The 26,145-nt window shown below is 40.0% G+C and overlaps 2 long non-coding RNA genes across 2 annotated transcripts in view; one reads left to right on the forward strand and one right to left on the reverse strand.

Moving 5' to 3' along the window:
* Positions 1 to 206: 206 nt before the first annotated feature.
* LOC127074540 (uncharacterized) lies at positions 207 to 1,979 on the reverse strand. Its single transcript, XR_007786030.1, has 2 exons — positions 1,500 to 1,979; positions 207 to 792 (listed from the first exon to the last, which is right to left on the reverse strand). It is a non-coding gene; the product is annotated as an uncharacterized LOC127074540 (long non-coding RNA).
* Positions 1,084 to 26,145, forward strand: part of LOC127074541 (uncharacterized) — a 34,905-nt gene continuing 9,843 nt past the window's right edge. Inside the window, exon 1 of the long non-coding RNA XR_007786031.1 lies at positions 1,084 to 1,534. This is a non-coding gene — a long non-coding RNA (uncharacterized LOC127074541). The remainder of the gene's footprint in view (positions 1,535 to 26,145) is intronic.

The following is a 26,145-nucleotide window of genomic DNA, read 5'->3' on the forward strand; positions in this document are numbered from 1 at the left end:
TGTGATCTTTCACTCAGTGTGTGTCACACTCAGCCCCATGCATTTGGTCCATTCATTTTATCTCTGTGATTGTGGATCCATCAAAGATGCTTAAGTCTATTAGTCATAACCCAAGTCCTTGGTCTCATAACTTCCATTCATCATGATCATAGAAGCCCACAATTCAATCCATTTCAAGCAACATATTCATGTATTAAGGAAATTCATTTTCATTTAATCGGTCAATTCCATTCATTTTCATCAATAAAATATTCATTACATACAAGAAATACAAGGAAATGTCACAATACGTTGCAAAAACTTATTTTTGGAAGTTTTAACCCCGTGAGTTGACTCATGACTCGACGCAAAACCTTGGGGTACGAATAGGTCGAGTCACAGGTCGACCTAATTCTGGAAAATCTGGTTGAGTCGACTCATTCACTCCTTGCGTCGACTCATTTCCCTTTTTTCTTTGAACCATGTTCCTTCGGGTCCGAACAGGTCGACTCCCAGGTCGACGCAATTCTGGGAAACCTGGATGAGTCGACTCATTCACTCCTTACATTGACTCATTTCCCATTTTCCTTTGAACCATTTCGCCGCGGGTCCGAACAGGTCGACTCCCAGGTCGACTCAACCCTGGAATGAACTCTGTTTGAGTCGACTCATCCCCTGTTTGAGTCGACTCATAGCTTGTTTTGTAGGAATTTTTGCACGGCTGTGAGAACTGAACCTCCAGATTGAAACATGTATCGCCATCATCGAAGGTAGCCAAGGCTTACCAGTCAATCATATGGATCAAACACACACCTGTATAAACACCAGGAAAAACCATGAGTCAGCTGAAGCATCCTGCATACACAAAAAGAACCCAGTTATCATGGCCATGCTTCATTGTTTAACAGGGCACTAACATAATCAAACTAACATATTAACATAACTGAAACTTTGCAGCAGCTGGACTAATTTTAATTCACTAATATTCTTCACTAATAACTAACTAACGATTCACCATGTAAAACTTGTAACTAACTTCTAATCTAACAGTTGACTAATGACTAAATATACAAAAATCTCAACTAACTGAGTAGAAATCAAATAACCAACTGAGTTTGTGATCAACTCAGTGAGTTCAAACCAACTAACTCCTGGCCAAAATAAAAAACTCCTAGCCTAACTCCAATCCTCCATTCGATCCGAACCTGCACCCTATAAATTCAGATCCTCACAATTCATTTTGGAGGTTCCCACTTTTTTTATTCTGGAATTGCTCACACTCTCCATCCCCTCAAACTTCACTATATGTTCGGAATCACCAATCAATGTTAGAGCTTCAACATCAGAAGCTATAATCAGTGGAGCTTCGACCTCAACACTCCCACTTATCCTCACAGAGCGATGCGACAAGAACGCGAAAACAATAGTAGGAAAATCAAGAGGCAGAAGAAGAAGTTGAAGAAGAAAAAAGCGTAGGAAGAAGCGAAAGCAGAATTTTTTGAAGGAGGCAAGGAGCTTACCGGAATTCCGCCGTCGACTTCGTCTTCTCCGGAAGGTAGGTGGATTTTTCTTCTGTTTCACATTAAGCTTGTTGCCGTGATGTAATTGAATGCTCAGAGAATCAAAGTCCTAACCGTTCGGGCTTTGATTCTGTATCTGGAGAGTTTAATTTGGATTTTTGCTAGTTAGGATTCATGTGCAAGTTGTTACGTTTATATTGAGGTGTAGGAATTGAAAGAGTGGATGGTGGAGTTAGATTAAGGTTATGGAGATGAGGGATTTGGCATAGCAATTTAGCGGTTTAGCCTCTACCACCACCGACGATAAATTCCAGCGCGGCGGAGGGAGTTTTTTTAGGTGAGGGAGCTGAACTGAATTTTTGAATTAAAGTGTGAAGCACACGCGCGTTTAATTCCTCCCCATTTAGATTCTATTTGAGTGAATGTCTCCTCCCCTTCTCACGCTGCACTGGCTTGGCTTTTCGCCTTCAGGCCCAATATCATGCTATTTGCACGCTAAAAACATTATGCCCCCCTTCTGTTCTTTGGCTGATGAGATCTTTGGGCCTTACGATGGGCCTGTACCATTTTTGGTTAATTACACCCATATGTCGCTGAATAAAACCCTTGTTTAGGCCTTTTTAGTGTATTCATTTTAATATTTTTTTTTGTTAATTTTTTTACATATGGTTCACCCTTTATTGCAAGAATGATGGAATTAAAATAGATTAATATAATTAGGATTTGGTTAGCTAAATCGAGATAATACATGTTGTTCTTAGAATATTAGTTCACTAGATTTAATTGGTTTTAGAACATTGGGATTAATTAGATAATATTTTAGAATTAAATCTAGTTTAGAATTTGGAATTGATTTTAACTTGATAGTTTGATTTGAATTTTAATTCAATATTCCATAATTGTTGAAATGCCTGTTTTGCCCATAGATTAGAAATAGTCCAATTTTTGCATGTTCCCATAGTTTAGGCTTTGAGAAAATGACTCCAAATAAAAACATTAACCCTTTAGGTAGTTGTATTCATTTTCAACTAATTTTTCCCACCGATTAAGTTGATCAAAGTACGCTTTGATTGGATAAATCTTTTGACTGTGCTTAATTTCCCGAGCTTAGTCAAGTGATCAAAAGACCCTTGATCACTTGATAAAGCAATTCCTTGTGATCAAGATGCTGGATACTGGATCTCCAAGTTCGATTAAGATTCAAAGATCAAGATCGAGAGTTCAAGCAATTCATATCAGTACAAGACAAGACTACTATTCAAGCACTACAAAGGTCAAATTCAAAACTTGTTTATCATGAGCCAAGTTGTGTGGCATGAGTCTTAAGTAATAGATAAGGAATGGGAGTGGAGAATTCCTACCCCCATTCTGAATATCTTTGGGTGCAGGATAAATGACATGTTTGCTCATTGTATTTGCCTATATTCATAGGCTTTAGCACAATTTGATTCAAGTTTATTGACAGGCCTCTTCATCATTCAAGGACAACCCTTCATCATGGGAAGCTACAAGGAAATTCAAATTCGACACTCATCGATTATGATACAAATTGAATTTCATGAGCCTTAAGTAGTAGAGAAGGAATGGGACTGGAGGATTCCTACCCTCATTCTGAATATCTTTGGGTATGGGACGAATGACCCAGTGCTCACTGTATTCGCATTTATTCATAGACTTTAGTGCAATTTAAATTGAGTAATTGATAAGTCTCCCAACACAGACGTGAAACACATATGTGAAGATCAAAATGAAGATCAAACTTTCATCTTTCAGGGTTTCTCCTTCTATCCTTTTGTTCTCCCAGTAAAACTAAAACCATTTTGTGAATAAACTCAAAAACAATTAACCTTACGATTAGTATTGTATGACACGAGCTTTAAGCAATGGAGAAGGAATGGGACTGGAGAATTCCTACCCCCATTCTGAATATCTTTGGGTGCGATACAAATGACCTAGTTGCTCAATGTATTTATCTCCATTCATAGACTTTAGTACGATTCAAATCATGACTCTCATTTCAGAATAAAAGCAAACTCACCTCATCAAACTCAATTTTTCATTTGGGCTTCATTTTTAGTTTAAAACCTTTTCAAAAAGGACGTGTTACTTACGTTCTACCGTGAACGGTGCTTAAGCCTTCATGAGCGAGCAAGCAATGTTTAACTGCTAGAGTGCGATCCGAGTCATCCATTCTACCGAAAAAAGATAGACGCTTAAAACTCCCATGCTCGAGCATATAAGCCAGTAGTAGAATATGGACGTTAATACTGTCCATTAAAAACAACTAACGCATCAGTCCTAGTTCCACAAACTATGGAGCTCTGATTTCCTCATTGCACGAGTGAGGATAAGTAGGCACGAGGGCCTCAATCCTTGGTGAGAACAATCATCTATTAACCCCCGTTTCCCCTTTCGCGAGTAATCTTTAGATAATAACACCTATTCTTGCAAAGAATATTCAAAACAGTTCCCATGGAGTACCATGGATGTTAGGGGTGCTAATACCTTCCCCTTGCATAACCGACTTCCTTACCCGTTTCTCTTTCCCCGGTGCCTTATCGATGTTTTCCCTTTCCTTCGGGAATAAATAAAGTTTTATGGCGACTTTATTGTATCTTTGAGCGTGCGATGCGCTCGGGTATGTAGCGGGGTATTCGTTACCATTATAGATATTGACTAAATCCAAGGTAAATCATACAAGTCGAGTCGCCACCGCACTTCTATTTATCCAAAGGAATGGTTAGAAAGCGAACAAAAACCTAAAAGTTTTATCGAATCAAAAAATAGTAAAAATGTCAGAGATCTGGGTAAGGGGGTTGGTTATGCAATGGGAAGGTGTAAGGCACCCAAAGCATCCTAGGTACTCCTAGGGAGCCCTTTTCACATTTGTTGCAAAGGTTGTTGTTTTTTTTTTGAAAATTTATTTGTGCAAACATGATTGAAAGGATGAGAAAAGCGTGTATGTTAATCTAATGTACTACTTACTAAAAGAAGGGTCAAAAGAAAATGACTCGCACGGACGTCGCATCCACTGCATACGTATCTCATCTGAATCTGAGAATCAGAGTCTTCGTAGCTCGGCTACCTATGGGTTAAAGAGGAGTGTGCTCGGTAAGACATCGCATCTTATGCCTACGTATCTCATATGGGATGAAAATCAGAGAAAAACGTAGTTCGACCACCTATGGGGTAAGGGTTGTGTTTTGGGGTGAACGACGTTACTACGCAATCTACCGGATGCTCGACCTTTGGAGACTTACTCGCCTATAGTAGAAGGAGATAACGTGTTCTTAGGAGAAGAAAAATCAATGAGTTTGGGGTGTTTAAGGATGCTCATGCAAAAAGGCAGTCCTAGATGAAGGAACCGTGCAACCTTAATTGACATGCCACGAGAGGCTATGCAAAACCTAAGAAAGCGGTAAAATGCGAGAAAAATAAAGTACCACGCGGATAAAGATCCGAAGCAACAGCAAATAAAGAGATAAGAAACCCAGAGATCTCTCAAGCTAGCACCATCAAAGAAAGCGAGTCAGTACAGGTAATCGGAATAAACCTCCAGGTGGTACCCCACAAATAAAGTGGAACACCAGGCAAGCCATCTCTGCAAGAGTCATATGAGCTCTCATAAAACAAAACTCAACAAACAGGTTAGAGAAACAAGATAGGGTCATCAAGAGTTGCCCCAAATCAAAATGTAACCACATGAATCATGCCATTAAAATTCATAAAAAGCTCACAAAAAGCAACCAAGGGTAGGAGGCCTAAACCTCTTGTCAAACACATGCATCAAAAGGGTATCCAATTCACCCATAATACCTCATACATTCAGAGCATTCGAATTAAAAGCATAAAGTAATGGGAATAAGGCAAACCTGACTGGAGAGATCGAATGAAATTGAATTGCCCGGTTGGGTTTGCAAAGCACTCTTAGGGTTTATATGAGAGGGAATTGGGTCTTTGCCGATGATTTCCCTTCAGTCTCTGAAGGTTGCTCTGAACTCTGTTAGCTCTTCTCTCACTATCTTTTTCCCTGCCAGGGTAATAGGAATAGAATTCTTTTGTTTCACTAAAACTCTGTATTTATAACCTGATTTTTGTGGACCTGTGGGCTCAAATGAGAGAGGCCCAAGTCCAAAATTTTTCTGTTATATTTTATTTATTTATTTATTTATTTATATATATATATATATATATATATATATATATATATATATATATATATATATATATATTGTTTTTTTTTCGTTTTTCGTTTTTTGTTATTTTTTTTTGTTATATTTTATTTATTTATTTGTTTATATATATATATATATATTATATATATATATATATATATATATATATATATATTATATATATATATATATATATATATATATATATATATATATATATATATATATATATATATATATATATATATATATTTTAACACGTGGGCTTCGCCTAGCGAGCATGATAGTTCAAGAAATTCCTCAGAGCGTAGGTGATTCTGGTGGCTTTTCTTAGGACTCGCTAGGCGACCCATTCTGCTCGCCTAGCGAGCATGAGAGCTCATGAACAATCTCTTTGTTGAAAAGTATATCTTCGGCAAATATTTTTGTATCGTATCCACAGAGATTGGGTAATATTACCGCCGTTCTATAATTCAAATGTTATAAGTTTAGAAAGTAACAGGGTTGTTTTGTTTGGAAAAATATCTTGTTAATAAATGTTAACAAAAACTATGAAATGGTTTTAGTCAAATATAAAGGCTTGGCAAGATTGGAGTTCACTATTTCAAATGTTTATGTTTCCCTATGATAAATAAATAGATTCAAGATTATTGATGATGTTCAAGTATCCTCTCAAAGTCATTTATGTCTAAATGATATTGTGATAATCACTATATTGATCCTTAGACGATCTCTCCACCTAACTATCAATATAGCAATCTTTAATGTTTAATACCAAAGAAGAGTAATGAATAAATCTATCTCTACAACTTATTCACTACTTGAAAATCTGTTTTATGTCTAAACTCAAGTAATCTCTCTCGACAACTACTCAAATCTGGTTTTCAACTTAGGGCAAAAACAGTATTCAATACATCAACAATCTTTATCAAATATATAAATCAAAGTGAATACATAAACAGATGAGAATAGCTACTACCTCCAATCTTGACAAAAGGGATTTAGCTCCTCATCACCATTGTTACAAAGCAGAATGTTAAAGAAGAGAAAACTCTGTTTTTTCTCTTACAAAATATCTCAATGTCAAATGTATGAATGATAATGAATAATTAATCCCTAGAATAATGTATTTTCTCTCCTAAAAGAGTTGACATTTCCTTAATTGGTCATTCTCATCCAATGCAGAAAAGCAATTCCAAGGCAGACCCAAAATGGCAAAAACAGCTGGCCTTCAAAACAGCACTTTTGACCCAAAAATCAGTTTGCTGGATTCGCAGGGTTCGCGGGGCGAACTGGTCCTGTCATGCAGTTCGCGGGGCGAACTTTGTTCGCGGGGCGAACTGAAGCTGCCTCAGTTTCCTTGTTTTGCAAGCTTCATCCAAAATCTTCCATATTATGATGCTGCAATCCAAAGCTTTCTCATCCAAAAATTCTACAAAACTAACAAATATGTGAAATAACTATTCAAAACAAAATAAATTAAACCTAATTGCATTTATACAAAATAGTGAGAATAAAAGTGTGTAATTACACCAAAACTTGGTAAAAGGGACCAATAAAATGGTATAAAAAGTAGTACTAATTGGTCCCTAACAACTCTCCCCAACTTAGCATTTTGTTTGTCCCTAAACAAAAGTTTCCACCCTTACAATCAAAGCAATGACACAAAAGATTGAAACAAGGATTTACCAAGAACATTCAAATGGTTCAAAAGTGTTTGGCATTTTCTCAATTCACCTATCTCAATTCTAGACAAAATATGAATAAGGGAAATGGTAAAGTGCAAAAATCATTCCAAGGAATTCAAAGCCATATATGTCAAAATTGAATCAAGCTTACACACACATCATAATAATGATGAATAACATGAAGGGTTACTTTCACTCATCCAAGCAATTAAATCAACAACAACTCAAATCATGCGGTTATCACAACAAGTACCAAATCATGTGAAAAATGAGAATCAAGAGGTCTTTCAAAGGTTGTAATGTGGCTTAGGTTACAAGAAAGGATATGATTAAGACAATTCAACCAAATTGCCTATCCTAAGGGAGCATTCCCAAAGATTCACTCTACACAATTTCCCTTTCTTTGATCCCTATCTTTTTCTTTTTCTTTTTCTTTTCAAATCCACACAACCATGAGCATTTCCTTTGCTTTTCTTTTTCTAATTTTTTCTATGCTCTATGGTTTCAAGGGTGATTTCTTTTTCTTGTTTCTTTTCATATTTTTACCCTTTCATAGAAACTCACTTTTCCAAGTTTCTAATCAACTTTTCACTTTACTCTCCCCAACTTTAGATTCCAAAACCAAATTTATTCAATAATGCTCCCTACTTAGACATAAGCAAAAGGCAAAATTTTGCAAACAACTCGGTTTGAGGTTTCAACTGATACGAAAGAAATTAGGATTCATTTATTCCACAATTTTCAATTGATTTTACAATGATCAATCAAATGAATCCTAAATTAAGCTCAAAGGGGGTTAACTAAGGATTATTCCTCACAAGGTTAGTTGATTCAAACTTTTTGGTCAAGTGGTTTTTCTCACAAACAATGCCTCTATCATTTTCAAAAATTTCACACAAAAATGGATTGATGCATGATTTAGCATGATAAGAATGAGTTAAAACAATGCTCGGTTTCCCGCTTTTTAGTGTACAATGGAAAGTCTCCTCACAACTGGCTAAGTCCTATTTTGATTCAAAAATGACATATACTTCAATTAATTTATGACATGAAATTTGCACACACCATCAAACTACTCATGTTAAGTCTAGAAAGCGATAAAGTGTACCTTGAAATGCCGACACTAATTCTTATCATCACCACTCGAAGTGTCCTATGCTTCTTTCTTTGCGATCATTTCTCGGTTGCTTAAAGCTTGACTTATGAGTAAGAACAATTAAACAAAAATGTTGGCAAACCAATATTTGATTAAAACACACTTAAATTTCAAAAAGTATTCATGCAATTATCAAGACACACTCTAAAATTCAACAAACTCCTCAATCTTCCTTCAACTCATCGCCATGGTTTACACCACCTCCTGCACCCCCCCAAAATTTTGGCCTGCCCTCAGGCCACTTAGCATAATCAACAAAATCCTCTTAAGAAAGGAATGGAAAGGGGAAGTTTTGAAATTTGGAGGTTTGGATGTGGAGTAGCGAGGTTGTTGAAAGAATCTCCTAAGTTCGCGAAAATAGGAATGAAACGAAAATGACATAAAACAAAAGTTTTTTTTTTTTTTTTTTTTTTTTCAGTTCGCGGGGCGAACTTTGTTCGCGGGGCGAACTGAAGGAAATTTCAAAAAAATATTAGTTCTGTTATTTACTGTTCGCGGGGCGAACTGGTCCTGTCATGCAGTTCGCGGGGCGAACTTTGTTCGCGGGGCGAACTGTAAAAACCAGAACCCAATTTTTTTCAAAATTTAACACAGCAAAAACTCACACAGCAGAAAAAAAATTAAAATACAGACTTACAACGTTGGGTTGCCTCCCAACAAGCGCTTTGTTTAACGTCGTTTGAGCTTGACGGTCCACTGATTAGCCCGGTTTAAATAGAGACACGACATCCACATCACGATTTATGTCGCCACCATGGTAAACTTTGAGTCTTTGACCATTTACGGTCCAACTCTCTTGTGACTTTGGATCCTCGATTACAATGGCTCCATAATTCCGTACTTCCTTGACAACGAACGGTCCTGACCCTTTTGGCTTCAGCTTACCCGGTAATAACTTGAACCTTGATTTAAAAAGCAGTACCATTTGTCCGACATGAAACTCCTTGCGACGGGCCTTTCCATCATGGTATTTTTCTTCAATTGCATCATTTCGGAATGAATCATGTTTGTCATGTGGATGCTTCATAGCTTTAAAAAGATTAAAGGTCACCTCTTCGTCTTGCACTCTCACCTTCATTAGTCCATCATCTACGTCAATCATCATCCGAGCTGTTTTCATAAAAGGTCTTCCAAGAATTAGGGGCACATCACGGTCCTCATCCATCTCCACTATTACGAAATCTACCGGAAACAAGAATTTGTCCACCTTCACTAACATGTCTTTAGCAATTCCGTATGGTAAAGTGGTAGACTTGTCGGCTAGTTGTAAAGTCATTCTCGTCGATTTAATCTCAACATTCCCTAATCTTTTAACAATGGAGAGAGGGATTAAATTTATACTAGAGCCCAAGTCAATCAAACCATTTCCAGTGTATGTGCTTCCAATGGTCACCGGTAGAACAACCCGGCCCGGATCGGACTCCTTCCTTGGGAGAATCTTTTGGATGATAGCACTACACCGTGCATCAAGCAGTATGGTCTCGTCTTCCACGTGTCTCCTTTTCTTTGTAAGAATGTCCTTCATGAACTTGGCATACCGTGGCATTTGTTCTAATGCATCAGCAAATGGAATGTTGATTTGAAGCTGCTTGAAGATGTCCATAAACCGTGCATAGTGTCTAGCGTTATCCTTCTTTGATGGTGCGTGCGGATATGGTAGATGTTGAACTGGAATGACATTCACTCCTTTGTCTCCTTTTTTCTTATTTCTTGGTTCGATTTCCTTATTCATTTCCGCTTCACACCGCTGCTCTTCCATCAGTTGTTGGTTCTGCTGTTTTCGCGGCGCGAAGGGAGATCGCGGCGCGAACTAAGCAGTTTCTACCACTTTCTTCTTCCCACAAGCCACATCCTCATTTTCCAGCACATCATCCATATCATTCTCAACTGTAATTTCCTCACCTTTTTTACTTGTCAACTCTCTACCGCTTCTAGTAAAAATTGCTTTGCAATGCTCCTTTGGATTAGTTTGAGTATTAACGGAGAAAGAAGATCCTGTAGTTTGTTCCGACAGCTGTTTCGCAAGTTGACCTATTTGATTTTCCAAATTCTTGATTGCTGCTTCATTACTCTTCTGATTTGCCATGGAAGCTTGCATGAATTGTTGAAGAGTGTCCTCTAGCTTGGAACTTCCTCCTTGCGATTGTTGGCCTTGAGAATTGGGGTGTTGATAAGGACTTTGCTGCTGAAAATTTTGATTGTTGAACCTTGTTGGTTGGTAACCTTGATTGTTCCTTTGATAGCCTTGATTTTGATTGTTCACATAGCTCACTTCTTCTAGCGGAGGGCAAAAACCAGTAGGATGATCTCCTTGGCATAACTCGCAACATGCTACTTGATGTCGAACTTGAGAACTTTGAATCTCCTTCATTTGCTGTGGAAGCTTGGCCATTTGTTGAGTGAGAAGCTCCACTTGTTGAGAGAGTAGCTTGTTTTGAGCAAGGATGGCATCATTGGTATTTAATTCAAGAACTCTCGGTTTACGTTGTGAAGGACTACGGTCATGTCGACTTTGACGATCATTGAGTGCCATCCGGTCAATAATAACGTTAGCTTCTTCCGCAGTTTTTGACATAAGAGAGCCACCCGCGGTAGCATCCAAAAGTGTTCTGTGAGTTGATTGGAGCCCATTTAGAAAAATATGGATTTGAGTGAGCTCATCAAAACCATGACCCTTGCATTTTCTCAACATTGACTTGAATCTTTCCCAAGCCTCATTTAAAGCCTCGTTGCTTCCTTGAGTGAATACCGCAATAGCCGTTTTGGCTTCCATGAATCGGGATTGAGGGAAATATCTTTCTAAGAACTTTTCTTCTAACAAATTCCAATCCGTCATAACTCTTGCTGCTTGATCAAGGTACCACTCTTTTGCCTTTCCCACTAAGGAGTGTGGGAACATCCTCTTGAATAATGCTTCTTCACCCGCTTCATCAATTCCCGTCGAACCCGCAATCTCATAGAATTTGATGAGATGGGAGTACGGATCTTCATGATCCATTCCGGTGAATGGATTTGCATAGAGAAGTTGGAGGATTCCGGTCTTCATCTCCGTATTTCTTCCTCCACGGGCAAATTGAGCATTCCTTCTTGGACTATTAGCGGACATTTCGGTACGATTGTCATCCGCCATGTTTCCTTTACAAGCCTCTACAACCACTTCTTCGATTTGAACAAGTGCGGAAGTAGATGCTTCTTCTCTCCGGTTCCTCTCTTCGGCTAGTTTCCTTCTTCTTCGTGTTTTGCTATTGAGCTTCCGAAGTGTTCTTTCAATTTCAGGATCGAATTGAAGTTGCTCCTCAGTTGCTTTTCCTCGCATGCACTAGAATCTTCAAAACTAACAAACCAAGTGAAACAAAAGAGGGATAACAATAAAAGTAACAAAACTTAAAACAATGAATTATTGCAATGCTTGTAATATCGACACCAATCCCCGGCAACGGCGCCAATTTGTTGAAAAGTATATCTTCGGCAAATATTTTTGTATCGTATCCACAGAGATTGGGTAATATTACCGCCGTTCTATAATTCAAATGTTATAAGTTTAGAAAGTAACAGGGTTGTTTTGTTTGGAAAAATATCTTGTTAATAAATGTTAACAAAAACTATGAAATGGTTTTAGTCAAATATAAAGGCTTGGCAAGATTGGAGTTCACTATTTCAAATGTTTATGTTTCCCTATGATAAATAAATAGATTCAAGATTATTGATGATGTTCAAGTATCCTCTCAAAGTCATTTATGTCTAAATGATATTGTGATAATCACTATATTGATCCTTAGACGATCTCTCCACCTAACTATCAATATAGCAATCTTTAATGTTTAATACCAAAGAAGAGTAATGAATAAATCTATCTCTACAACTTATTCACTACTTGAAAATCTGTTTTATGTCTAAACTCAAGTAATCTCTCTCGACAACTACTCAAATCTGGTTTTCAACTTAGGGCAAAAACAGTATTCAATACATCAACAATCTTTATCAAATATATAAATCAAAGTGAATACATAAACAGATGAGAATAGCTACTACCTCCAATCTTGACAAAAGGGATTTAGCTCCTCATCACCATTGTTACAAAGCAGAATGTTAAAGAAGAGAAAACTCTGTTTTTTCTCTTACAAAATATCTCAATGTCAAATGTATGAATGATAATGAATAATTAATCCCTAGAATAATGTATTTTCTCTCCTAAAAGAGTTGACATTTCCTTAATTGGTCATTCTCATCCAATGCAGAAAAGCAATTCCAAGGCAGACCCAAAATGGCAAAAACAGCTGGCCTTCAAAACAGCACTTTTGACCCAAAAATCAGTTTGCTGGATTCGCAGGGTTCGCGGGGCGAACTGGTCCTGTCATGCAGTTCGCGGGGCGAACTTTGTTCGCGGGGCGAACTGAAGCTGCCTCAGTTTCCTTGTTTTGCAAGCTTCATCCAAAATCTTCCATATTATGATGCTGCAATCCAAAGCTTTCTCATCCAAAAATTCTACAAAACTAACAAATATGTGAAATAACTATTCAAAACAAAATAAATTAAACCTAATTGCATTTATACAAAATAGTGAGAATAAAAGTGTGTAATTACACTAAAACTTGGTAAAAGGGACCAATAAAATGGTATAAAAAGTAGTACTAATTGGTCCCTAACACTTTTGCTCCTTCAAGATTAACGTTTTGTCTGACGAATATACCCCATTTGAACTTGTTGGATGTATCTCAAGTCATTCCCTTGTTTTGACTGATCATCTAAATAGAACCCACAAAGTGTCTTGGATAATACTCAAGCTTCAAACAAAAGATGTTAGTGACACATTTTTGTGCTTTTGGTTAGTAAACAAAAGTAAGAGAAACAATGATGTATAATTCAAGCATGCTTTGTGATCTCAAACCAATCACAAGGAGTCCCACCCAAAGGCAAAGGGAACCAAGATGCTAAAGATCCTTGAGGCAATGCAAATGCAATGTTATGATGCCATGAGGGATCTTAGGGTCAAAATAGGGGTCTTACAGATGCCCCTATTTAAGGTCATTCTAGCCGGAGAAGTGAAGGTTAAAATCTTCGTCTCGACGGGGTAGAATGGGCTTAAATAATAACAAAGAGACGAATTTTGGCCCTTAAGAGACCTCATGATGCAAACGTAGGTATGAAAAATGGTAGCACTCTGTGGAGATATGTGTCCACAAAAGCAAAGAAATCAAAAGCCACTGATAATCCGTATGAGCAATTCACTCCATGGGACCAAGACCTTGGGGACTCTCCTGGGGATAGAAAAGGGATAAAAATACGCGAGCAGGTCACGACTCAAAGCGTGGGGAACAAAATTCCAAAGGGAAAAGATCCAATGGAAAGACTCAAGCTGACTCGAAGATGCATGTATTGGGGAATATGCCAATACAGCAAAAAACTATCCACAGCGGATACTTCGGATAAAATCCGGATGAAAACAATCCACTAAGGGACTTCGCTGGGGATGTCCACAAGGACACTCCTGGGGAAGCAGCGGGACGAGGTATTACAGGTTACTGGGTAATAAGCTCAAGGAGACATGTGATCTGAACGCCAGGTATGAGGGTGAGAGATACAACATGCTCAGGAAGAGATGAATATCCAAGACCGGCATAAGGGTGAGAGATATCAAAACTTCAAAACATCTGAGGAAAACCTAAAAGGTATACTTCAACTCAGGGATTCTGACTCCACAGGGGACAAAAAGTCATAATAGGGAGCAGAGAGGAAGGAACACCAGGGATACCCAAAACACTCATCATCCAAAAGAGGGCTAAAAGCAAACTCGATTACAAGATGCATATTCGACTCCACAAAGGGGATACGAATCTTACTCAACTGGGGAAGAACAAAAGGCTTCAGACCCAAGAGTGCATGAGATATACTATCTATTACCGTCAGAACGTAGATAATATACTCGCATGGACGATTATCCACAACCGATTACTGGGTTAATAAAGGATAAATCGACCGAAAAGAAAAGGCATCGGGATACCGAAACTAGGTATATAATGATGACCAATTCAGGAGATAAACAATCATCACCAAGAACAACAAGGTAGACGAGAGATGACCCGCTGGGGATAAATTGCGTAATCATGGCAATTATCCAAGCAGATGAGGGGATATCATCACCGAATACTGGATGAAGATAACTGTCACTAATTAAAGATGAGCAAAAATAGTTACTTTACAAAAAGGGAAGAAATAGGGTTTACAACTACCGGTATGAGGGTAGAGAAACACAGACTCCGCCGGGGATAATAATTAGTAATTATTAAGCCATTGTTCATTTACCACGGGGGAACAGGAAAAGAGTCTCAAGAGACCGATCTAGGATCAAACTAGATAGGCACACCAAATCAAGACTTGTTTCGGTGAGGATATAACTCAATGGGAAAAACCATCCCAGTATATGTGTTGGGAAGGAACAAAAACAATCAACATCCATGAGGATATAACCCGGTGGGGAATATGGAAGAAAGGATAGACGCTTTCTGCCTATGGAGCTGACTCTATATGGAGAGATTAAACACACACATCTGCTCGGGGAAGTATATTACCAAATAGCAGGAGACAGCAAACAACGATATATGGCAAAGAATGCAACATGAATATCTGAATGTTATAATTATGCATGAATATGCATGGTTTATGTATGATGTATGCTGACAGACAGACATATCTAACACAACCAGGTCCAGGAATCAACCACCCGGTACTACATCTCAAGAGAGAAAGCCAAGTTCACCGGGGAGTATCCAATCTGCTGGGGATCAGAGATACCAGGAAGCAAAGAACTCTACAAGGGATGAATCATCAATCATTCCAGCTGGGGACGAGAGTTATCATAGACAAGGTCCACCACACCAACAACTCTATTGGGGAATCTTTCCGAGGAGATAAAGGATTTATCGGGATCAACCACCAAATACCGCTCTTGCCCAAAGAGATCCAAGCTGCTGAGGAAGAAAGATTGCTACTCTGCTGAAGGGAAGAGAGGTGACTCTCAACAAGCAATCCACTTGGTAGGATAAATCACAAGGGGTTCCGGAGGGAGGAGATACAGTCATGCCAGGAATATGGACAAAATCTTACCCTGTTGGGGATCGTACCACCCTTGGGAGAGCACTGAGGATCTCCTAAGTATCCTTTCGTCATTGTGAATGTTCACTTTGTTTAAAAACAAAAAATTGATTGTTTAAAACAATGACATTTTCTCAATCAAAACATGCAAAACATTTGTTGAATAGAAACAGATAAGAGGGCCAATAATTGGATAAAAGGCTCAAATTTATTTGATAGAATGGTAGTCTGCGAATGGCAAGACCTCATAGATCTTTACAAATTTGAAATTGATGATATATATTGGAAAAGGGCTACATTGAACATAATGACCATTTCTCCACCAATTATGAATCCGATGTATTTGAAGCTTTGGTTGATAATGAGCAAGGATCTCTGACGGACGACAGTTGTAGAACAAAGTCTTGTCAGGATGCAATTACTTGCCAAATCCCTAATTTTTGCCTAGATTTCCCTAGGATGAGGTACTCAATCTAGCGGGATACCTATATTCATTTTTCATGTCTCTAACTTTTGCCTGGACTGCCCTTTCGGGTTTTCAATCCACCGAGACGCTCATTTTTTCCTAAGCCGCCCTTTCAGGTTTTCAACTTAGCGAGCTATTCTGTTTTTATTTTTAGGCGAAGTATTTCTTGACTGCATATGAATTCATAGGACGAGTGAAATCCTCCCCATCCATAGTTGTAAGTATCAAAGCACCGCATGAAAAGGCTCTCTTAACAACATATGGACCTTCATAGTTTGGAGTCCACTTGCCCCTGGAATCGGGCGCGAAAGACAAGACTTTCTTGAGCACAAGGTCACCTTCTCGGAACACACATGGCAGTCAATCTCTTCTCTTCAATCAAGTTTAGCTGGTCATAACGACTCTGAACCCATTTAACATCAGTCAACTTGGCCTCCATCAAGACTCTCATTGATGGGATCTCCACCTCTACTGGGAGTACAACCTCCATGCCATAAACAAGAGAGAAAGGGGTCGCCCATGTTGAAGTGCGGACAAATGTACGATATCCATGCAAAGCGAATGGCAACATCTCATGCAAATCTTTGTACGTAACAACCATCTTCTGGATAATTTTCTTAATGTTCTTATTAGCAGCTTCAACAGCCCCATTCATCTTGGGTCTGTAAGGAGAAGAATTATGATGTGCAATCTTGAATTCACTACACAGCTCTTTCATCATCTTGTTATTCAAGTTAGATCCATTATCAGTAATGATCTTATCTGGCACCCCATATCGACATATGAGTTGATTCTTGATAAACTTCACGACCACCTGCCTGGTCACATTTGCATATGACGCCGCTTCAACCCACTTGGTGAAGTAATCAATTGCTACGAGAATAAATCTGTGTCCATTGGACGCTTTCGGCTCTATCATGCCAATCATGTTAATTCCCCACATGGAGAAAGGCCATGGTGATGAAATCACATTCAAAAGTGTCGGGGGAATATGAATCTTATCAGCATAAATCTGACACTTATGGCACTTCTTCACATATTTGCGGCAGTCAGACTCATTTGTCAGCCAATAGTAGCCTGCTCTCAACATCTCCCTAGCCATGGCATATCCATTGGAATGAGTACCAAATGAACCCTCATGGACTTCAGTCATTAACAGGTCTGCTTCGTGTCTATCCACGCATCTGAGCAAAACCATGTTAAAATTTCTTTTGTAAAGCACTTCGCCATTGAGGTAGAAACTGCCTGACAATCTCCTCAAAGTCTTCCTATCTTTTACAGATGCCCCAGGCGGGTAAATCTGGCTCTGAAGGAAACACTTGATATCATAATACCACGGCTTATCATCTTTTACTTCTTCTACTGCAAATACATGAGTTGGTCTGTCCAAGCGCATCACGGTGATATTGGGGACTTCATTCCATAATTTAACCACAATCATTGAAGCAAGCGTAGCAAGAGCATCTGCCATCCGATTCTCATCTCGAGAAATATGATGGAAGTCAACCTCAGTAAAGAACGTTGAAATCCTCCTCGCATAATCTCTGTATGGAATGAGGCCAGGCTGATTCGTTTCCCATTCACCCTTAATCTGATTAACAACGAGGGCCGAATCACCATAAACATCAAGATGCTTGATCCTTAGATCAATGCATTCCTCCAATCCCATAATACAGGCCTCATACTCAGCCATATTATTCATGCATTTGAAAGTTAGCCTTGCTGTAAAAGGAATATGCGCGTCCTGAGGAGTAATAATCACGGCCCCAATACCATTTCCATACTGATTTACAGCGCCATCAAACACCATACTCCATCTGGAACCAGGCTCTGGCCCTTCATCAAGTGTAGGCTCATCGCAATCTTTCACTTTCAAATACAGAATTTCCTCATCCGGGAAGTCATACTGAACAGACTGGTAATCTTCGATCGGCTGATGTGCCAGGTGGTCAGCCAAGATACTACCCTCAATAGCCTTTTAAGCTCGATACTCGATATCATACTCAGATAACAACATCTGCCAACAGGCAATCCTTCTAGTTAAAGCAGGCTTCTCGAAGATGTACTTGATTGGATCCATTCTGGATATCAACCAAGTCGTATGATATATCATATACTGGCGTAAGCGTTTAGCAGCCCAAGCCAAAGCACAGCATGTCTTTTCAAGCATTGAGTATCGAGACTCACAATCAGTGAACTTCTTACTCAAGTAGTAAATAACATACTCCTTCTTCCCTGATTCGTCTTGCTGACCAAGGACACAACCCATCGAGTCTTCAAGAACAACCAGATACATGATCAAAGGTCTTCCCTCTACAGGTGAAGACAGAATCGGAGGCTCAGACAGATATTCTTTAATACTGTCGAAAGCTTTCTGGCAATCCTCGGTCCAATCATGGGACTGATCTTTCCGGAGGAGCTTGAATATAGGCGCACATGTGGCAGTCATGTGGGATATGAATCTGAAGATATAATTCAAGCGGCCAAGAAAACCTCGTACTTGCTTCTCAGTTTTGGGCGCAGGCATCTCTTGTATTGGTTTGACCTTTGCAGGATCAACCTCAATACCTCTTTCACTAACAATGAAGCCCAATAACTTGCCAGAACGAACTCTAAATGTACACTTATTGGGATTCAGACGAAGCTTATATTTCCTCAAACGCTGGAAAAGCTTCAACAAATGCTCTACATGTTCAACTTCCGTTCTTGATTTGGCAATCATATCGTCAACATATACCTCAATCTCCTTGTGCATCATATCATGAAACAAGGTGGTCATAGCTCGTTGATACGTGGCTCCGGCGTTCTTCAAACTGAAGGGCATCACTCGATAACAGAATGTTCCCCAAGGTGTGATGAATGTTGTCTTCTCCATATCCTCGGGTGCCATTTTAATCTGATTATATCCGGAAAATCCATCCATAAACGAGAAGACTTTGAATTTAGTTGTATTGTCTACCAACATATCAATATATGGTAGAGGGAAATCGTCTTTCGGACTAGCTTTATTCAAGTCTCTATAGTCCACACACATCCGGACTTTTCCATCTTTCTTAGGCACGGGCACAATATTGGCCACCCATTGAGGATATATAAAAGTCACCAGGAATCCCGCATCAATTTACTTCTGAACTTCCTCTTTGATCTTCACTGCCATATCAGGATGAGTTCTTCTGAGCTTCTGCTTTACAGGCATGCACTCAGGCTTTAGAGGTAGGAAATGTTGCATAATATCAGTATCTAGACCAGGCATGTCTTCATATGACCAGGCAAAGACGTCAACATATTCTCGTAGCAACTTAATCAACCCCTTCTTAACAGATTCTTCCAGAAGTGCCCCAATCTTTATCTCTCGCACACAATCTTCAGACCCCAAGTTGTCTGTTTCCAGATTCTCAAGATGCGGCTGAATGATCTTCTCTTCATGCTCAAGTAGCCGGGTGATCTCATCAGGAATCTCTTCAACATCATCTTCCTCTGCCTCAAATACAGGGAATTCAAAATTGGGAGATGGTGTTGGGTCATTATGTTCAATGGGTTTAGAAATCAACCTGCATAATGATTTTGGATATGAAAAGATTTAGAATTCAAACAAGGCAAATCATTATGCAGATGAAAAGATCGATTTTATTTTATTTTTAGGGTTTTATGTGATCACCGATTTCATGCAAAAGCAAAAAGGGAAAATAAATGGAAAAATAAACATTTAACATGAATTTATTGAATGAAAATATCATTGTATTTATGCGCCATCAATGTCATCACTCCTCCTTTTGATATGGGAGAAGGGTTTTTAAACAAAGTGATTATTACGTTGACTTATGGACAATTGTTGGAATATCCACAGCGACCCAATTGTTGCAGACCCCACCAGGGATGATGAAGTTGCCAGAATCCTTTGTATCTTCTTCTAAAACGGCAACAGCCTCCTCTTCTAGACCAGTGTGGACGAAACCTCCACTCTTGAATAACCCTTGTTTGTTGAAAGTACCAGAAGAAAAACCTATGCCAGCCCGAGACTCGTTGTCTTCTAACTCAATCATTTTTCCTAAACCAGTGGTTGCACCACGCTCAATGGCCAGCTTTGCATCTTTGTAGGAAGCAAATGAAGGAGTTCTTTTCTTAATAGGCTCAGCAATAAATAACGCTTGGAAAGGAGTTCCAACTTCAACCTCAACATCTATATAAGAGAAGGAAGACAAATGGCTAACCAAGAGAGCCCTTTCTCCCCCTACCACCACCAGCTTCTTGTTTTTCACGAATTTCAATTTCTGGTGTAGGGTGGATGTCACGGCGCCTGCCTCGTGAATCCATGGTCTACCCAAAAGACAACTATATGATGGGTGAATGTCCATAACCTGGAAGGTAATCTGGAAATCATTGGTCCGATCTTGATTGGGAGATCAACTTCCCCAATCACAGTTTTGCGAGACCCATTGAAAGCCTTCACAACTACTCTACTCTGCCTCATGGGAGGCCCTTGATATGATAGTTTTGAGAGAGTGGACTTTGGCAATACATTCAATGATGACCCAGTGTCCACCAGTACATTGGACATGGCGTCGTCTTTGCAAATCACAGATATATGTAATGCCAAATTGTGGTCTCTTCCCTCCTTAGGGAGATCAGAGTCACAAAAGCTCAGGTTGTTACAAGCAGTAATGTTTGCGATAATGCTATCGAATTGCTCCAAAGTGATATCGTGATCTACATATGCCACATCCAACACCTTCTGCAGAGCCTCTCGGTGTCGTTCTGAATTTAAGAGTAAGGATAACACAAATATTTTGGATGGCGTTTGTAGAAGTTGGTCTACAACATTGTACTCGCTCCTTTTGATGAGTCTCAACATCTCATCACAGTCTTCTTTGACATTGCCACTCGGGCCAACAGAAGTAGGAGTTTTCAGTACGGAGGAGGGCTTAACAGCAAGTGCCGGATTCTGAGAATTCACAGCGTTCCCGATCGGGCGTTCAACAAAATCAGTATTAATTTGAGGCTTCGCCAATGCTGAAAATACACGGCCACTATGGGTCAAACCGCTAACATCGGCAATATTCACAACAGAAGAAGAGGGCAATGACACCTCTTTCCCATTCTCTACTGCTACGGCGTTGTAGCGATAGGGAACTGCCTTTTCAGAGGAGTAAGGCACAGGACCAGCAGGCTTAATGATCAGAGCGGGAGAAGCCTTCTGCTTGCTACCATTGTACTTGATGATAACAGGCTCGGGTATCCGAAACACTGGGGAGAAGCCATCAACATTACTGTTTTGAAGGATCTCAATGACTCCTTCGTCCAGCATTTCCTGAACATCCTCGCGCACCTGGCAACAACCCAATCGGTTAATAGAGAAGACTCGACATCTATCATGGTCATGCTTATAATGACTGTAGTCACAAAACAAACGATGCATCTGGACCAGAGACTGTTGAATATGACTGATATATTTGACCTTGTATTTTCTAGGGCATCCCTGGACCATGTTGACAGATTTCCCATGCTCGGGCAATGGGTTCTTCTTCACATTAGGGCCTACGTCCTTAAAACATAGAATACCACACCTCACAAGGTCTTGAACCTTGGTCTTCAAAGGGTAACAATTCTCCACGTCGTGGCCGGGAGCACCAGAATGGTAAACACAATGTAACTCAGGCTTATACCACCACTGGGGGTTAGCAGGTATAGCCGGTGGGTTTCTCGGAGTAATCAGCTTCCTTTCTATCAAAGAGGGATATAACTCTGCGTACGTCATCTGAATAGGATCGAAAGTGACCTTTTTCCTCTCGTAATTTGTGCTGGTTTGATTACTGTTTCGAGGTTGGTAGGCCTGCTGTTGCGGACGATGCTGTTGTTGTGGATATTGCTGAGGTGGTTGCTGATTGTCGTTGTGATGCTGGTACTGTTGATTATCTCTAAAGACAGGTGCTATATGAGCCACCTTGTGCTGGTTACTTGCGGGACGCACAGTCTTCCTCCTCACAGAGGGTCTTCTTGGTTTCTCATGGGAGGTCACAACATGTGCCTCTCCGTCTTTCTTCTTTGCAAACGCCCCATAACGTTTGGCAGAAGAGCCTTCTTCTCTGGTTAAACGTCCTTCACGGACCCCTTCTTCTAGACGCATCCCCATATTTACCATCTCGGTGAAGTCAGAAGGAGCGCTAGCAATCATCCGCTCATAATAAAAAGAACTTAAAGTCTTCAAAAAGATCTTAGTCATCTCTTTCTCTTCTAGCGGAGGCACGATCTGTGCTGCGACCTCTCGCCACCTCTGGGCGTACTCCTTAAATGTTTCTTTATCCTTCTGGGACATGGCTCTTAATTGATCTCTATCGGGAGCCATATCCACGTTGTACTTGTACTGCTTGACGAAGGCTTCGCCGAGATCATTGAAGGATCGGATGTTCGCGCTGTCTAAACCCATATACCAACGCAAAGCGGCACCGGACAGACTGTCCTGAAAGTAGTGGATGAGTAGTTGGTCATTATCGGTTTGAGTCGACATCTTCCTGGCATACATGACAAGGTCGCTGAGAGGACAAGTATTTCCTTTGTACTTTTCAAAATCAGGGACCTTGAATTTCACAGGGATCTTCACATTTGGAACCAAGCAGAGTTCTGCAGCAGACTTGCCGAAAAGATCCTTCCCTCTGAGAGTTTTCAATTCCTTGTGAAGCTCAAGAAATTGATCGTTCATAGCATCCATCTTCTCATAAACATATGGACCCTCAGACGGCTCAGAATGATAGATGGTGTCGTCTACCCTGGGCAAAGTATGCACGACAGGAGGAGGAACGGAAAGGACCGGGCTATATGCCGGCAGAGAAGCAAAGGTAGGAACAGGACCCTCAGGCATGAAATTGGGAGGCATCCCCCACGGGAACCCGGTTGGCATGGCTGTTGGAACAAAGTGTGCACTGGCAGCGGGCACAGTAGAGGAGACAATCTCACAGATAACTGTCCTCTGGGGAGGAGTTGAAGGTGTCGGAGAAGACTGGCTCTAGGCAGCCATGAGTGACTCCATTAGGGCAGTCAATTTGGCCACTTCCTCTTTCAGCTCACGGTTCTCTTGCTCTAAGTGATCCATCAGTCTTGAAATGTTGGCTCTAGTGTAGTACCGGTGAGTCAGCTTGTCTTCAAAATAAATGAAGGACACAGAGTTAGACCACAGGATAAGGGACCGGAAACAAAACCTGCTTATGCATATGATGCATGCAATGCTTGTGCATATGATTTATTTTTTATTTCAAAGGAACTTTAGAGTTTTATTTGCAAATTCTGGAAATATTAAGCATTTTATCACATATGGAAATATCTCATCAAATAATATCAGGGAAAAGAAGTGCAACATCGTCAATCATATACAAGAGAAAAGGAAAATAATCATCCTATGGATCCCTAGAAACAATCATCCAATGCTCGGGACACAGGAAGATAAGATGCGCGAAGCCTCTTCACCTCCCTCTCGTAGGCTGCCTCCATATCGGCCTTCTCTTTGGCGAGTCGATCATACTTCCTCTTCCAGAACTTAGAAGACTGAGGAAGTAGAGAAGTCCATACATCATCAGGGTCATCAATAACCTGATGCTCAAGAAACTCAATCAACGCATCCTTCTCCTTAATCTGCTGAAGCAGCTCTTCACGTTCACGGATCCAGGCACGTGAACGATCTTCGTCTCTCAACTCCTCTACTCCTTGATTAGGGAGGGTCGAAGGCCCAGTCATAATCATAGGTGTAGGTCTCGGATACTCGTAAGGCATGAGATACTCAGACGCCCTCTTCCTAACCCAAACAGTGTAAGGCTCCAAAGCGATGTAATTCTTAGGACCCAACTCTTTCCTTCCTTTCCTATGAATCTTGCGCCAAGCGCGGACCATCCTAGCTTTCAAGCCTTGGGGATCTTTACCATCCTGAAAGAATACACCCTCTAACAGAATGTTATTGGGTTTATCCTTTAAGGGGAACCCAAGCTGCCGACGTGCCAAAACAGGATTGTAGTTAATCCCACCACATGTACCAAGAAGAGGTACATTGGAGAATTCGCCACAAGAGTCAATAATCTGCACACCATCATACACATGGTTATACCAAGAGATATCATCATTAGTGAGAGACATAAGTCTCGTGGACCACCGTAGACATTCCTTGTTCTCCTTGAAAGCGACCGTCTGAGGTAAGTGAGAAATAAAACACTTACACAACAGAGGCAAACAACACACAATGGCGCCACCACCCTTTGCATTCCTCATATGCAAAGAGAAGTAGGTATCGCCCAACAGAGTCGGAACGGGATTAAGAGTAGAGAAGATCCTAATAGCGTTCACATCCACAAACTTGTCGATGTTGGGGAACAATACCAATCCATAGATGAGAAGTACAAATATGGCTTCAAAGGCATCCTCACTCATGGCCTTCCCATATATAGTAGCTTGAGCAATGAGGAACTCAGAAGGGAGACCTTGAATTCCACCTTTGGTAGTCATATGAGCACCAACCAGAGATTCATCTATGTGTAACATGTCAGCTATCTCTTGAGAAGTAGGAATACTCTCCAAGCCACTGAACGGCAACTGGTCTAGAATAGGTATACCCACAAGGTAAGCGTACTCCTCAAGGGTAGGCAAAAGCTGGAAATCCGGAAACGTGAAGCAATGGTACAAGGGATCATAAAACTGCACCAATACACTCACCAATCCTTCATCCACCTGAGTAGTCAGAAGAGGAAGAAGCTTCCCAAAACGAGCCTTGAAACCCAAAGGATCTAATACATAGGATGTCAGATTCCTTAACTCTTCCAAATCTGGTTGCCTGAAGCTGTACTTCTTTGTATTCCTTCTTTGTCTTTCCATGTCTGAAAATTTTGCAAATAAACCCCTTAAGTTCCTTGAAAATTTTCTCATTATATTTGATGATATGAATCCAAATGGGTGCATGAATGCATGAATGCATGAATGCAACAATCACACTCAAGGATCAAGCAAAGCACACCAAACAAAGGTCATGGGATGGATCATGTTATCCTTAATATCAACCACCCATTTTGGTGGATTATGGTTTACACCTTATCAACACCCAAGTTCCATTGATATTAAGGATTCATGAACGGATCAACCATGAATCAAGGGTTTGTTGTAAGTCACGAGCATGGAGTTTAGGTTAAGAACCACCCAAAGGGAGTGTGCTAAGGTTTAAACCTGCCAAACATGTTCTACAAAAGGTTCCCATAGTCATCATCCCATCTTTTGGATATTATCGGAGAAACGACTACTCGTATTCCAAACATATTCTCAAGAGAGACTCTTATGAGTGTAGTATCGCGTAATAATCGTATCAAATCTTACACTTGAACGACTTTCGCACTACATCCTACGAATAGGCCAAGATGGGTTTGGTAAACTAAGGTCCTTGGCTTCTAAAGTCTATATTGGAAAAAGTAATGTCTAACCACAACTACTTGTGTGACATTATTGATCCCAACATGACCTCCACCAAGTGAATGGGCTTGCAAGTCAACTTGCTAAGGAATAACTCCACACAAGTCGACAAGACTATGCCATTCTCCTATCCTAAGTGCACTCGAGTTCGGGTATAGAACTCATCTTACAAAGATCACCAAGCATACAAGGAATTAATATTCAAGCAATTCAATCATTACATACAATACAGTAATCCCAAATTACACAAAAATATGTCACATAACAATACAACACAACAAATATGAAAAGTAGGCAAAACCCACTAGGCAAATGTTCCCCAACAGAGTCACCACTTTTCTGTAGCGGGGTATTCGTTACCATTAGAGATATTGACTAAATCCAAGGTAAATCATACAAGTCGAGTCGCCACCACACTTCTATTTATCCAAAGGAATGGTTAGAAAGCGAACAAAAACCTAAAAGTTTTATCGAATCAAAAACTAGTAAAAATGTTAGAGATCTGGGTAAGGGGGTTGGTTATGCAATGGGAAGGTGTTAGGCACCCAAAGCATCCTAGGTACTCCTAGGGAGCCCTTTTCACATTTGTTGCAAAGGTTGTTGTTTTTTTTTTGAAAATTTATTTGTGCAAACA

This window comes from Lathyrus oleraceus, chromosome 4, assembly GCF_024323335.1.
Source record: "Lathyrus oleraceus cultivar Zhongwan6 chromosome 4, CAAS_Psat_ZW6_1.0, whole genome shotgun sequence".
NCBI classification, from domain to species: Eukaryota; Viridiplantae; Streptophyta; class Magnoliopsida; order Fabales; family Fabaceae; genus Lathyrus; species Lathyrus oleraceus.